Here is a 14,634-nt window from a genome sequence, read left to right on the forward strand (position 1 = left end):
AATATAGCCAGCACCATAAGATGATGATACATTTATTTTTTTTCAGATCAGAGCCAATTTGTCTTTTTGGGCTGTGGTTGGTTTGATCAGAAACCAAGATGTACAGATAAAAGTAAAAAGAACTTTAATATTACAGAGTCTTGACAGGTTTTTCCATGACACTTTTCTAAAAAGGTTCCTTTTACTTCTTCAAATTGTTCCTGTTTAAATTCCATTTAGTAGCAATTAACTTGTTCTGAAACAAAAGAAACATGGTCAAATTGTGGGGCAAACAGGCAGGGAAAACCTCTTAATGAGTAGGAGACACTGACTTAAAGTTTAACAAGAAATAACTTATGAGCCAGATCTCAGCTGGGGGCTGGGGTCATTTGCTACTTTATCTAAAGCCACTAAGGATCTGTCTTTTATATATAAAAAGCTCTCTCTCTCTCTGTATATGGCCATATATTTATGAAACACCCACAGATGCACACTAGGTTGTATATTGTGTGGGTGTGGGTGTTTTATGTGGGCAAGATGGTCCCTGTTGTTCTGGCCATGTGCTCAGCACATGGTAAACTGGGGACTGTACTTGGGCAAAATATGTAAAACCCTCTGGCCTCATTGGCCAGAGAAAGCAGAAGATCCTTGAAGCAGGTGAGTAAGAGAGAGGCTGGACAGTGGTACTCCTTAATTGGACAAGGCCTGGGTGGTGTCACATGCAAGCCTTCTGCCAGGCATCAGTTGGCAGCAACAAGGGCTGGGTTCAGTTTTGGGGTACTAAATATATTTTACCTGGGCTCGAGCCCCCACCCAGACCAAATGAATGTCTAGGGTGCTCCGCATAAAGAACCCCCCCTCCTTGCAAGCAGTATAAACACAAACATCCACATTTATTACAGAGAACAAAACAAACGTAAAGAAAACATTAAATATAGTTTTAAAACACTAGTAACTAAAAAGCAAAGTCTATAGGTGGCATCCTCTTGGGGAGGCTTCACCCATACCCAGGCAATCTGGGACCTGGGACTCCCCAATGGGTAGTTCTGGGGGCCTGCACCCCTATACCTGCCTACAGCAATGGGCTGGAGTTGGGGGGGGGGGGCACACCAGAGAGTCCTGAGCTGCTCTTTGGGTTCACTGTGCTACAGGGAGCTGCTCAAGAGCATGGGTCCTTCTGCATTGCAAAGGGCTCCATTGCTCCTGGAGAAGTGGTAGAGCGCTACCTCCACTTACGTGTGGTGTCATTGAGGGGTTAACTGCAGCTTTCATCAGCATACCGCACCCCAAAATCCATAGTCCCAACCCCAGCTCTGCTGAGCGGAAAACTGCAGAAGTACCTGAAGGAAAGATCAGGCCTATGTCGGCTTGGCCCTAGCACCCAACCACACTGCTTAGCAGAGACATAAATTACAAAAAGGGAAAAAAGGAAGCCAGGCCTGAACTGGGCAGGAAAAAGCTGACCAGGCCTATACTTCACTGAGGCCTGGAAAAACAAGTAGTTCCAGGTCTCACTCTGGCTCAAGACGTGGTAGGCTTCACCCTGGCCCAAATCTGCCAGCCAAACCTATGGCTGGGAGTCAGCCACACAGCTAGGCTGAAAAGCAATAGCTGTGAAACAGCAAAAAGGGCCCAGGCCTATAGCTCCAACCTGGACATCTGGCCCTACACCTCATTATGTGAAGTGTGGGCGTATGGCCAGATGTGTATATATACATCTCGTATGTATGAACACCTTTGTTAAATGATGATGAGTTATAAGAGATGTGTCCATGAGTATTTGAAAGGTATAAACAATGACAAAGAAGAACATCTTTCTTGGGTGGTCCAAAGCACTCGATCTGGGAGGAAAATAAGCAAAAAAAAGCTCCTCAGTTGGAAATGAGGAAAAATTCCTGCCAGTGATTTTTTTTTTTTTTTTTAATGTATTTGGTTGAGGACCTTGCACTGGTAACAATGGTGGAAGATTGTTTCTGGAGGAACAATTCTGCATTGGGAGTAGAATAGAAAAGATGATCTTATAATAGTACTTTCTCTTTGGTTTCTATGAAGTTATGTTAATACCAAGAATTTGGATGAGCGGTTAGAGCCAGTTGCAGGGAGATGCTTATATATTAATAATATTTACTTTCCCTTATTTTCTTATAATACTGTGGCTCACTTGTAAAATCGTTTAGTGTGTGCCTTTCTGAAGTGGTCAATAATACAGGATTACAACTCTTCTTTCTTAGGCTGTGCTGAATGTGGCAGGTTCTCTTCTGCAGAATACTAGTGCTGAGATAGATAATCTAAGTACACTAGGTTAGATAAGTTCATTACACCCACACTGCAGTTGCTTCACTGGCTTCTTGTTAAGCTGTATTTGACTATGAAATTACTCTTCCATTTTCTGAATTATTGCACTGCCTTCCACTTTCTACTTTAATAGATTTAACAGTTCTCTTTATAGTCTTGGGTTGGCAAATATTGGCCCTCTTATTTCTAAACATTATTCCAGGTAATGCAATTATAAAACATTTAGCTCTAGAGCTGTGTAGCCCACTGAATATTAGATTTAGATAACGCTGCCAATATGCAGTTCTCAACGATGCCATACCCTAAACAATAGGTCTGGCACAGCTCAACACGGACATGCTGGAATCGCATGTAAATTATGGCGGGCTAGTTGTTAATTGAACCTGAAAACATTTTAGCTTTGGGGAATTTCAAATCAGTCCCAACTTAGTTCTATTTTGTATTTTGAAAAAGATTAGTTTGGGAATTGTATATGCTTTGCTGCTAATTTTAACTTTTGATTGATTTGATAATTCCCTGGTATGATTGCATTAAGTTATATACAGATGACTATAAAACTGTGTTTCAATTATCATCTAGTCATCCAAAAGCTTCTTGAGAGAGTAATGTAACTGTGTGTGTCACTAATTGGTGCTCTATAGAGATGTTTGCACATTGGAACCTGTACTTTGAAACATTGCATTTCTACTTTTAGTAGAGTAAAACATTCATTAAGGTTTAATATTGATCTTTTGAAAGAGTGAAAGCAATGACAAACCATGGCAGAGAGCAGGTTTTACCTTAACGTTGAGTTGCTAATAATCCTGAGATTTATTGTGGCTTTTGAACCTTTATCTCTGGGGGAAATGGGGGAGAGACATTAGGGAGAGGAGAGAGAAAAATGTTTATTGCAGCACTGAGAAATTATCCCATACCATAATATGAAGGTGCTAAAGGGTTTTAAAGGGTTTCATTAATTCAGAACAAGTTTAAATCAGAGCCTTTTCTTTTCTTTTTAGAGCAGTTCTGTGCAGAGAAAATGCACACCCAGAATGATAGTGCATCCCAGTGTACCGTTTGGCAGTTTCATTATTCGGCAAAAAAAGTTAATTTCACACCCCAAAAACTGGATAAAATTGACAGCTGACCCCTTTTAGGGGGAGACAAAAGTTAAGTATTGAATTGCCAGCAAAGAATAAAAAGAGGAGCTTTCAGTTATGGTTGCCACTATTAAAATGAACAAATGCCAAAGAATGCCACCATTAAAAAGCCCATTAAAACCCTGGGAAATTGACAGTTAAGGGAAGATAGAAGAGTGTGTGAATGCCCTCACACAAGCTCTCTAACATACGAGGGTGCAATCAGTTTTTGCTCATCTTAAAATAACCTCACCCTTTTTCTTTTTTCTTCCAATCCTTCCTTTTCTCCCTTTCTGGGGAGCCTTCAATGTGACTCCAGTGAGACACATTTTCCTGGACATTTTTCACAATCACCGGAATAGAAGGGAAGTAGGGGAAAGAGGGAGAAAAAAATGGTCAGTAGTAGGTGACTGCAAAAAAGAACAGTTTCTTCTGCTATAAGGCAACTTGTGGGCAAGGTCGTGGAACAAGTGATGCCTCGAACACTGGTGGTTGCAGAGCGCTTACAGCTGGAGGGCTGTTGACCTTCCTGCTTGGCTTGAAGAGGCCGGGGCACTTTCCTACAAGCTTTTTGAGGAAGGCTGTGTCATTTAGAGCAGCGGTGCTCAACCTTCTCACCCACAGGCCAGGTGCATGGCTCAGGGTCTGTCCACAGATAGGATCCCACATAACGTTAGCGCATGGGGTCAGTCTGCAGATGCCAGCTTGACCCTGCACGTTGGACCTGACCCTGCATGCACAAATCTGGCCACATGTCATCCTGGTATAGGGTGCTAGGCAACATTATCTGCCCTTCAGGGCTTTCTGTGGGTCTGGAAATTTAGCAGCCAGGGGGCGGCAATTAACATTGCCACTGGTTCCCCACTGCCAAATTTCCAGACCTGCAAAGAGCACTTTGGCAAGATGATACAGCTCCATGGGTTAGGTCTGGTCTGTGGGCTATTGAGCACCATTAACTTAGATGCTTTCTAATGTAGGCTCTTAAATATGGATCCCTAACATTGGCTTTATAGAGTCGCTCAGTATGAATTTAAGTGCACAACGTTGGGTGCCCAGTTTTGACAATGTTAGTGTTCTTGAATTACACAGTTAAAAAAACAACATTATCAACTGTATTATCATTGTGCATTTCAAGCTTCTGTAGTTGCTATTGGGATATTGCATGATGGTGAATGAGAAGTAATTTGGTCTAGATGATGATCTCTCACAAAGAGATGGAGTGGTGTACATTATCACTGCTGGCTCACTCTTTAAGTTCTCTATTATTTTAACTACATATAGGCTAGGTACAAACATTACACTTTTACTGGTATAAGTGATCAGAATCCGGTCTATACCTGTAAGAGAACAGAAGTTCAACATAAACTGGCTGGTTTAAAAATAGAAGAACCTGGTCTAAGATTTACACCCCCCTTGCCAAAGGGCTAATGTGTGTTCTGTTCGCTACCAATCTAAATTATGCCACTTATAGAAAATGGCATAACTTATATCCATTCCACCTCAGACTTTCTAAATGTCCGTACGTAGCCAAAGATCCCAGTCTTTCTCAAGCTGAAGTCCATGTTGTGTGCTTCTGCATGGGAGGCGGAAGAGATCCAAACTATTTTGTATAAAGGATGCTACACAAAACGCAGCTGTGTCCTATTTTATGGTAGAATTCTGCTAGAATACCAAGGTTACATTTTTCCTCTCCAGTTTATAACAATCTATGGCTTTCTTCCTAATAAAAGCATATCTTTTCTCTTATTCAGTATGTCACACAGTAGAGATTATGGACTAGATCCACAAAGGGGCTTTGGCATTGCAGCATGTGAGTTTTAGAAGCAGAATCCACAGCTGTGAATTAGGTGCCCAGGGTCCTACCCAACTCAAGGAGACGGCTGGTCAATTTTGTAGGGAGATTACGGGGCTGGTCATCACTTCTGTGGGCTGATCATGGTGGCACCCCCCATGCATCTGATTGGGTGAGGGACCCTAGTGGCCCCACCCCTCGCTGCTAATGGGTTGCGAGGGCTGCCTGTCATACAGTCTTGCCACTGTTTGGTTGTGAGCCATGTCTATCACGCATCCCTGCCACTGATGGGTGGAGAGGAGTGGGTTTGCCCAGACAACCCCCTCAACCAGTCAGTGGTGAGGTACAAGGGAGGTGGGCTTTGCTTCATGTGGACAGTCTCCCCTTTGGTAAGCTGTGCCATGAGGACTACTGGATCCCTTTGGGGAGCCAGCATTTTATTTTCAGTAAATTTTCTTTTTTTTTTCCTTCCTTGGATTTCACAGACATTGCCCACTTTTGCAGGCAGTTCCACTTTCATGATTTCCATGAAATCCACAAAACAGTGATTTCAGTAGGTCAGTGCTTATGCAGTGCATGGCATGCATTAAACACCTCAAAAAGGATCTCTCACTAGCAAGCATATGGAGTGGTAAGCTAGTCAGTAGGAAATACTTATGACCTTGCCTTTTTTATTGTCTAGAAACTTTTCCCACTGTTCATAATTCACAGCTCTACACTGATCTTGGGATGAGAAATCAGCAGAGGTTCATTTTTTTCTTTTAAAAAAATGAAAGATTAGAGGGGAAGCTTCCCTTCCATAGAACAGTCTAGAGCACTTGCGGATGTTGCAGCATTGTGTGGTTCTGTGTGTAATGCCATTAGAATCAAGAAGCACATTTCTGACATTAGATCAGTGCAAAATGTGTATTAACATTCACCAAATCCAATTTAATGTGCAAAGTGAGTGAATTTACTGGTTAAATGCTTTTCAGGCTAGCAAACATTTAGTTAGCATATTTCTCTTATGTAAATTGAAGCTGGTTCCAGGCCTAAATGCAACCATTTATCTATCTTTAAAATGAGACTAAATTGGGGTAAATATATAAAAGAGTTGTTATTTAGTTTTGTTCATGCATAATATGAAATTTTGCAATGGAGCATTAATGTAGTAATTATACATATTTAGATAGACTCTTTCAAGTTATCTTGAAAAGCTCAGGCACCGGCAATGTAATATGGGTTTAGAGCTTGATCTTGTAGCATTGAAATCTGTAGGAAATTTGAAATGTTCTTCAGCGGTGAAGGGATTCAGAATGTAAAAACAAGCAGTGCTATACTGGATCAGATCAACGGTCCACGTTGCCCCTCGTTGCACAGTGGCAGCAGCAGATGGTTTAGAGGGAGAGCATACGAACGGGGCATGTCTGGAGTATTTCACCCTTGTCGTGCCCTCCCTGGGGTCTGATCTAGAGATGTCAGAGCATACATCCCTGGCTGTTCTGTTTATGAGCTATTAATGATTCCGTCTTCCACAAATTTGTCCAATCCTTTTAAAAACGAGGTTATACTTCCTGCTTGTTTGACCTCCTGTGGCAGTCAGTTCCACTTGTTAACTACACGTTGCTTTAAAAAGTCACATATCCTGAGACTTTTCAAAATCTCATTGCCTTCTCCTGGTGGATTGATGGCATATATGAAATATGTTGTTCTCACTTACTGGTAGACAAGTGCTCCATGCCAAAGCCTATCACTGCCAGAGGCAAGAGTCCCCTAGTTGATAATCTCAGTGGATTGGATGATGATGGCATGTTTTAGAAGAAAGGTTCATTTACCAGCTTGGAGGAAATGTGGTCCCCCAAGCTAGAGCTCAGGCACATTGTCTTCGATCGTCTCCATTTCCTCTATTATAGAGGGTTAAGGCATGGGCAATACAATCCAGGCAGTGTAACCAGAAAGGAAAATATGTAATAATATGACCGATGGAGTTAAGAATGTACAGTATTATTAGGGCTGAGCGAATCTTCCCAATTCTTTTGTCTCTATATAAGAGTGTACATGGATATTCAGGACTAATTATTACTTGCAGGCTTTTTTTTCCATTCAATACCAGTCCAGGATTTTACTTTCAAGCATGGTTCAACTTTTATAGTCTTTTTGAAGTCTTTTAATATTATATTTAATTTCCTGTTATCTTCTAGTTAAGAGGAGCCAGTTTATTAGGGATAAAAGGGTGTGTGGGGAGGGGAAGCTAGCTTGAGAAGCTCAAGAGAGGAAATATAATAAATGAGAAAAGAATGTGAAAATAAAAAAGCAAACTGGTGGGTGGAAAAATCAGTACAGAGGAAGTTTAAAATATTGGAGATTAGATTATCTGTCTGTCTACTGAAGTATACCGAAAAGGCAGGGTAGATATGCTCCTTTAGGCTACGTCCACAAGTGGTGTGGATGTTTGGTTGCCTGTGGACAACTAGCAGTGGCGCACCTTGCGCTGACACTACTTGTCCCTAAGGAAAGCCTGTGGCATGTGCACTTTAGCACGCAACAATTTACCCCAGGGGCAGTAGGGGAGGCTAGGGGCAGCACTGGGCTGGCCCCAGCAGCCTGATCTGGTGTCCTGGGGGTCTCCCAGGGCTGCAGAACCAGTGATTCTGCTGTACGGAGCCTGGCTGGCAGCTGCAGCATGGCTCTGGCTGGCCTGGCTCCGTTTCTGAGTGGCGTGCACTGCCCGTGCATGTGCTGCTCCCCCTTTTTCTTGCACAGATTTTTTTTTGATATCCAGGGGTCAAAAAAACCCCCTCCATTATGGCATGGAGAACAGCTGAATGTGTGGTTGGTGGCACCACAAAAGTGTCTGCAGCTCAACATATCACATGGCTGCACTCGCCTAGTTGTGGCCTTATAGACTAATTTAATAAGACATAGAGAGGGAGCACAAACTTTCGTGAACCCAAGTTGACTTCATCAAATAATATACTTTAGGTGTATACTTTAGTAAGAGAAGAGACCATGATGTAAATAGGTCATTATTATTGGGTCAAATCTCAGAGTCCTTACGCACTTTGAAATTCACCCACCTGCATAGGACTGATATGTCACTCATATCTCAAGGCAGGATACATTCATTTGGAACTCGACTAGGAATTTAATCTAATGATATACTTTTAGATTATAACTATATTCTCTATATTAGGCCAGAAGAGAACTGAGCATTATCTTAACATGGGGGAAGTAGAGGATAGATCTGAGAAAAAGAACTTGTTTTTAAATTATCTCCTGTCCTCATTTCCCCCTGCTGTAGTTATTCATTTACACATGGCTTGGTTTTAGATTTAATTATATTCTAAGTGTCTTTTGTCTATTCAACAATGCACGATGAAACTGAAGCACCAATATTTACTCACCTTTTTCCATGCTAGTAGTGCAATTACAAGCTTATGGATTAAGTTGTTGGATCAGTTTGTGCTGACATCCAGTGTTCATTTTCAGGGTCAATTTCAGGACAGATACCCCATAACATTTATCATCCATGCTTTGAAGTGAAACTCCATCTCCTGCCTCACTTTTCCAATATGTTCCGAGTCTCCAGATGTTTCCCATTGTCCTGTGACTGTTCATCCTTTTTAAGTCAAGAAGTGAGCTGTACCCAGGCATATTCATTTACATAAAAGGTAGCAAACTACTCTGTTTACAACAGCAAAACATGAAGCAGTGTTAATAATTAAAGTATTAAGTGCTTTCCAGATTAAAATATTTAAAGTTTTAAATGGTTGAGATATGTGTCAAAAATACCAGATGCCCTTGATGGAAGTGCCAACATCTGCTGAGATGCAGACCTGTGGCCTCTAGATAAGTTTCTATACACAGAAAAATATTTATCTTCCTACTTTGACCTTCCATGCACAAGACATGAGCCACGGATTTGTTTCCTAGGGAACTAGTGACCGAGAAAAATCTATAATTAGATCTGTGGGATGTATGCTAGAAATGGGAATTGGGTGCTAAACACATTCTTAAAATACCCAGAAGTTTTGCATCGGTTTCAAATGCACGCAGTGAAACCAAATGTTCCTTGATCTTGTTTATTGCATTTTTTAAAAGTGGCCAATTACGAAGATTTGTAAATACTTCCGATATTATTCATACTTTTTTCTCCCCCACCTCGAATCCCCTCAACTCCATCATACTTTCTAAGAACAAGACTTGGCAGGCATAAAAATAAAATAAATTTAGACAGAATCTTTGACTTCATCAATAAAGCTGGACATTAGATTTCAGGTGTGGGTTTGATCACATTAATTTCCTTATGTTCACCTACCCTGTTTTGCTCACTTTGCTTCTGAATCGGGTTCCTCCACACTCATTACTTATTCTGTGCTTTCAGCTACTTTTGTTTCTACTGAAAGTTTCGCCTTAATGCATATCGTGTGTCCTCTCTTTGTCTCCCCTAAAGGCAGGACTCCAAAGATGAGTTCGTAGCTGAGACCCATGATAATGGATTGGTGTGGTGAATGGGCTGTGATTGCTGTTGAATCCAGGAATGGGAAACTACCCTCTGATTTTTCTTAGTTTGACACTGCATAGAGGTTTCCATGGAGTGTGTAGATGGAAGAGATGGGTAGAGTAGTGTAGAGTAGTTCTACTAGAGTTGTGTAGACCATCTCAAAATTAAACAGGACGGTGCCGCAGGCAAGGCAGCTGCTCAGGGTTCTCTAGAGGAAGCTGCTATTTACACGTAAAGCTGAGTGAGAACATGTAGATGAAAAGTCATCCCAAAAGTGAATAAACTAGGTGTGAGATTTCACAACACACATTTTATGCAGTCATTTACACCTGTACAAGCTAGGAGTAAAATGCCACCACTCTGATTTTCTGCTCACAAGGTCCAGATATGTGTGTTTACACAAGCCAGGTGACATTGGACCTGTTATGAAAGTGGTTCAGGAATAGAGACAAGCAAACATTTTTGGATGAATATTTTATTTACTGGTAAATATAGGTTTGGGTCACCCCAAACTATTCATCGTGAAAATGGGCCAAAGAAATCAGGAAAACAAAACAAAAAAAAGCACCCCTCCCTTGATTTTGATATGTTTACGTGAAATGTTTTGATTTTCCTCTTGAAGCAACTTTTCAAGACTAAATGTATTTTAAAAGATAAAAAAAAAACAAGGAAAAATCATGCTGAAAATTAAAGAGAAATATTACTGAGTAAATAAGTTTTGCTTGATCCTAAATTAATTCTTTCTGGTTTTTTGTTGTGATGAGGAAATAGAAACAATCATTGTTGACCCAGAATAATTATTTATTTATTTATCGTTTGGCCAGTGAACCAAAAAATTTGTTATTTGCATAGTTATAATTAGCAGAGAACTGAGCCCTGCAACCTGTTTACTTTTTAGGCAAAATAATGTCAAATAGTCAGAATGTTAAAATATAATTGTAGTTCAGGGAAGGATTTTATAGACCAAGGTTATGAATTACAAAAAGTGCTGGACACATGTAGTCTAATATTTAATTTAATAATGAAATGATTTACATTTAATATTTATTGTATGGATGATGATTGCATATGATATATATTCTGTCCCATGTCCTGAATTCCTACAATTAGAAACCATTAAATGTTTTTTTCTGTGGACCTGCCTTTCTTAGATCACAATTATAGGTTTATAGTAAATCACCTTTATAAATCCCCAATAATTCCTTTTATATTTTTAAAGAGTCCGTTAGAGATTTTTTTTTTCAATGCTTATTTGTCAATCACCCTCAGATTTTTCTTGACAACTAAGTATAGATTTGGAGCTCCTCCAACTTCTTGCCACTCAGATGTCAGCCCTCAAATTCTCTGAAACTGTGAGATCTTCCTTCAATGAATAGAGTAGTTCCTGGTTTAGCAACTTAAGTAACAATTGTGGTGATTGAATAGCTGCTAAAAGGCCCAATAAACCAGTGAGATACCTAGACATTCGGTGACTGATGATAATCCCAAAATATTTTTCCTTCTGAGATTGAAAAGAAAAAATCCCTACAGTTAGAAATTCTGAAGACAGGATAATAAGGGACTCTGTCATGTTAAGGATACAAGCCAATTAACTAATGATCCGTTGTAGAATTTGGAAAAACATATCTCACTCCAGAGTTTGTATAGAAACACAGGTAAAAGTGAATATTATATACAGTAAGTAATCTTTTTTCCTCTCATTAAATCAAGAGCAAGAGGGATCTGAAAGATTGCTGCCAAAAAATTGCACTTTCACTTATTCATTTAATAAATATATTTTACATGCATGAACAATGTTCAGCATTACAATGCCTATTTCAATCCTATTTCTGCATGATATTTAAAGTAATTGTAGGTGAATGCTGTTTGTTCCAGTCCTGCAAACGTGCTGTGAGGGCAGCTCCGTTCGATACTCTTGTAGACACCTAAGCAACCTTCAAGTCAAAGTGGACCACTAGGATTAGATGTGCAAATGATCATGCATCTTGCTGGTGGACTTCTGTATCTCATTCAAAAAACCTGATCCCAAATTGTATCTACTCACGGTAGATACAGTCAGTAATGATTACAACCAGAAGGCGCTTTCAGAATTACAAATTTGGATGTTTAAGTGACACTTTGGAGCTGTTTTATTCAACTTCAAATAATTACAGATTGTTATAGTAACTTCCATTCTAAACATCAAGTCTCATTCAGTTAAGTACTGAAACATGATTAATAATTAAATGTGCTTATGCTACCAATGACTTAAAGTACTTCAAGTTAGATAAAGGGCTGCTGCATTAGGATCTGCATTTGGCTTGTCTGATACAGGGGGCATTTGCTCACGGTTGCTCTAAAAATTCTCCCTCAGCCAGACTTTCAAATACTTATAAACTTGGTAAGGAAGCACTTGCTCTGCTACTTAGTTTCCAACAATGGCTTCCATAGCAAAAAAGCTCATAATTAGATGTATATAAACACAGCATCTAGACCAAGTAGTTCTGTGCTTTTCATTTTCACAACCCATTTTATTTTGGGCTCTGATTTTATCTAAAATTTATGAGCAGATAATCGCAATAAAGAAGTCATGCACACCTGTGTTATGACAGTTAGAAAAAAATGGTTTCCATGTTCAATTTACTTATTTATAAGCATTTTACTTAACAGAGTTGTATCTTATCATCTTTTATATATTTATAAAGCGTAATTTCAATTTCCGCAAATGTTTGCAGACGCATTAAGGGATATAATTGTTGTGTGACATTGTCTATAATTTATAAGAAAAGCATTCACAAATCTTAATGGGTTGTAGCAAAGAGAACCAGTATGAAATAAAGCTCAAATGAGTCCAAGAAGGAAGGGATAATCTTGAGAAAGTAGCTTTGCCCAGTAGACACTGCATTTTTATTATGCACTTTAAAGTGTGAAATGAGAACACTTTCCAGTCACATGTAACTCCCAATTAAAACTGACCCTTGGGGATGTGACATTGAGTAGAGGCTCAGAAACTAATTAACTTGCAGTGGAAAATGTAGTTTAAAGTTTAAAATAACTGAGTTATAGTTTTCTTTGCTAAGTTAAAATGTGCCTGTTTATTCACTATTTGTGTAAATTATCCTTTCTCGGAAAGAAATAGAAACGTGCATTAGGACTTTCAATGAAATCAGGTCTGTTGTTTATAGTGAATGAGGATACTCCACAGTGGAAGAAAGGCCAGTGTTTCCAGCTACAAGGCTGAAAAAACAGTAACTTGACTTTTTCTCCTTCCCTGGTTGCGGAAGGAAGTGCAGTCATGTTGCAGGCCAGATTTTTAACCTTTAATTTCAGGCTGTTGGTTTTATGGGGACAATTAAACTGCAGGCACAAATATTACAGTCTGGACTGGCCAAGTTGCTGATGAGATATCTTGATTGATATATTAAATAAGTCTAGTGAATTTAGACAGCTTAAAAATCATACATCAAATAGGCACAAAATTGGAAGCTGAGCTGGAACCCTTTTGCAAACTTAGATTAGAGGTTGCTTATTTTATGCTGTTGCATGAGCATGTAACAGATAGATGTTTATTCTGTCTTTTCCTTTTGAATTGTGAAATAGTGATTTAGCATTAGAAATCCAGAATCAAAGGAAAAAGAGCTGGGAGGGATGTCAGTTGATGACAGTCAAAAAGCCTGAGGCTGAATCTATTTAGTCTTTGTAAGTTAATCTAAAGGGCTTAGATTGAACCAATAAGCAAGTGAACAAGTATTTGCTTTTGATTCTGGAAATGCCGCCACGTGCCTGCAGTGGCCCAGGCCAGAAGCTGGGGGGTGCTAGAGCATGCCTCCCTACTTGGCTGGAGCAGATAGCTTGGACCAAGGCTAGCTCACCCAACTCTGCAAAGGGAGTCTGGGAAGGAATTGTGAGGGAGGTGCAAAACATCCTGGGATGCTAGGGAACTGAGTTAACTTGAATCTGGAGGGGATCTGGGGCAGAAGTTCAATAAACCAATTTAACCCCAATCAGTTAAGCCTGATACTACATCCATCCAGGTTTATCTTAAACCAGTTTCAGCCATTCCATTTTGAAAGCAGTTTAGATGCACTGAACTTCTGTTGTGTTACAGATTTGAACCAGTTTCCAATCACTTATACCAGTTTATGTGTAATTTCTGTCCCTAGCCAGGCCATCTAGGCAATCCATTACTCAAGGCAGGATCATCCCTATCAAAATGATTCCAGATAAATATTTTTGTAACTTGACCATAATAATGTCTAAATACAGAGATTTCACAATCTCTCTAGGTAGCCTTGTCCAGTGTTTAACTACCTTCATAGTTAGTAAGTCCATCCCTAATATCCAACCTAAAGTTCCTTTGTTGCAATTTAAATACTTTGTTTTGCATCCCATCCTTGTGACCACAGAGAATATCACCAGCCTTTTTGTAACCACTTTTCCGATACTTGAAGACCTGTGTTAAAACCCATCTTAATCTTTTCTTCTTCAGACTAAATAATCCCAGTTCTTCCAACCTTTCCTCTTACGTCATGTTTCCTAGACCTCTAATTATTTTTGTTTCTCTTGGCGCAACACTTTCTAATACATTGTCATCTTTTCTGAAGTTCAGTACACAAAACTGGACATATTGCTTCAGGTGAGATCTCAGCAATACTAAATAGAATGAAAAAAATTACTTCACTTGATTTGTAAGCAATGGTATAGGTGATATAACTCGGTATGCTCTTGGCTCTTTTTTCCCATCAAGTATTCTGCTGACTCATCTTTAGCTTGCAGTCCACTATCACTCCAGATCATGTTCTGTAGTCTAGCCAATTCCCCAAATACTGATTGATTAATTTTGCAATTTTTTTCCTGTTTATCAGTATCATTCTAGATAGGCACCTGGGGAACGCTATCAAGATATCTCCTCCCATTGAGCTATTGATGATTATTCTTTGAATATGATGATCTAATCAGTTATGTGCACACTTTACAGAAGTTTTATT

At 39.6% G+C, this 14,634-nt stretch overlaps 1 protein-coding gene and 1 long non-coding RNA gene across 3 annotated transcripts in view; one reads left to right on the plus strand and one right to left on the minus strand.

Moving 5' to 3' along the window:
• CDH13 (cadherin 13) overlaps positions 1-14,634 on the plus strand; it is a 788,124-nt gene that overhangs the window by 331,789 nt on the left and 441,701 nt on the right. The window lies entirely within an intron of this gene.
• Positions 17-8,764, minus strand: LOC109283364 (uncharacterized). The gene is made up of 2 exons (XR_002090509.2): positions 8,568-8,764; positions 17-235 (listed from the first exon to the last, which is right to left on the minus strand). It is a non-coding gene; the product is annotated as an uncharacterized LOC109283364 (long non-coding RNA).

This window comes from Alligator mississippiensis, chromosome 10 (assembly GCF_030867095.1).
Source record: "Alligator mississippiensis isolate rAllMis1 chromosome 10, rAllMis1, whole genome shotgun sequence".
Lineage (NCBI taxonomy): Eukaryota > Metazoa > Chordata > Crocodylia > Alligatoridae > Alligator > Alligator mississippiensis.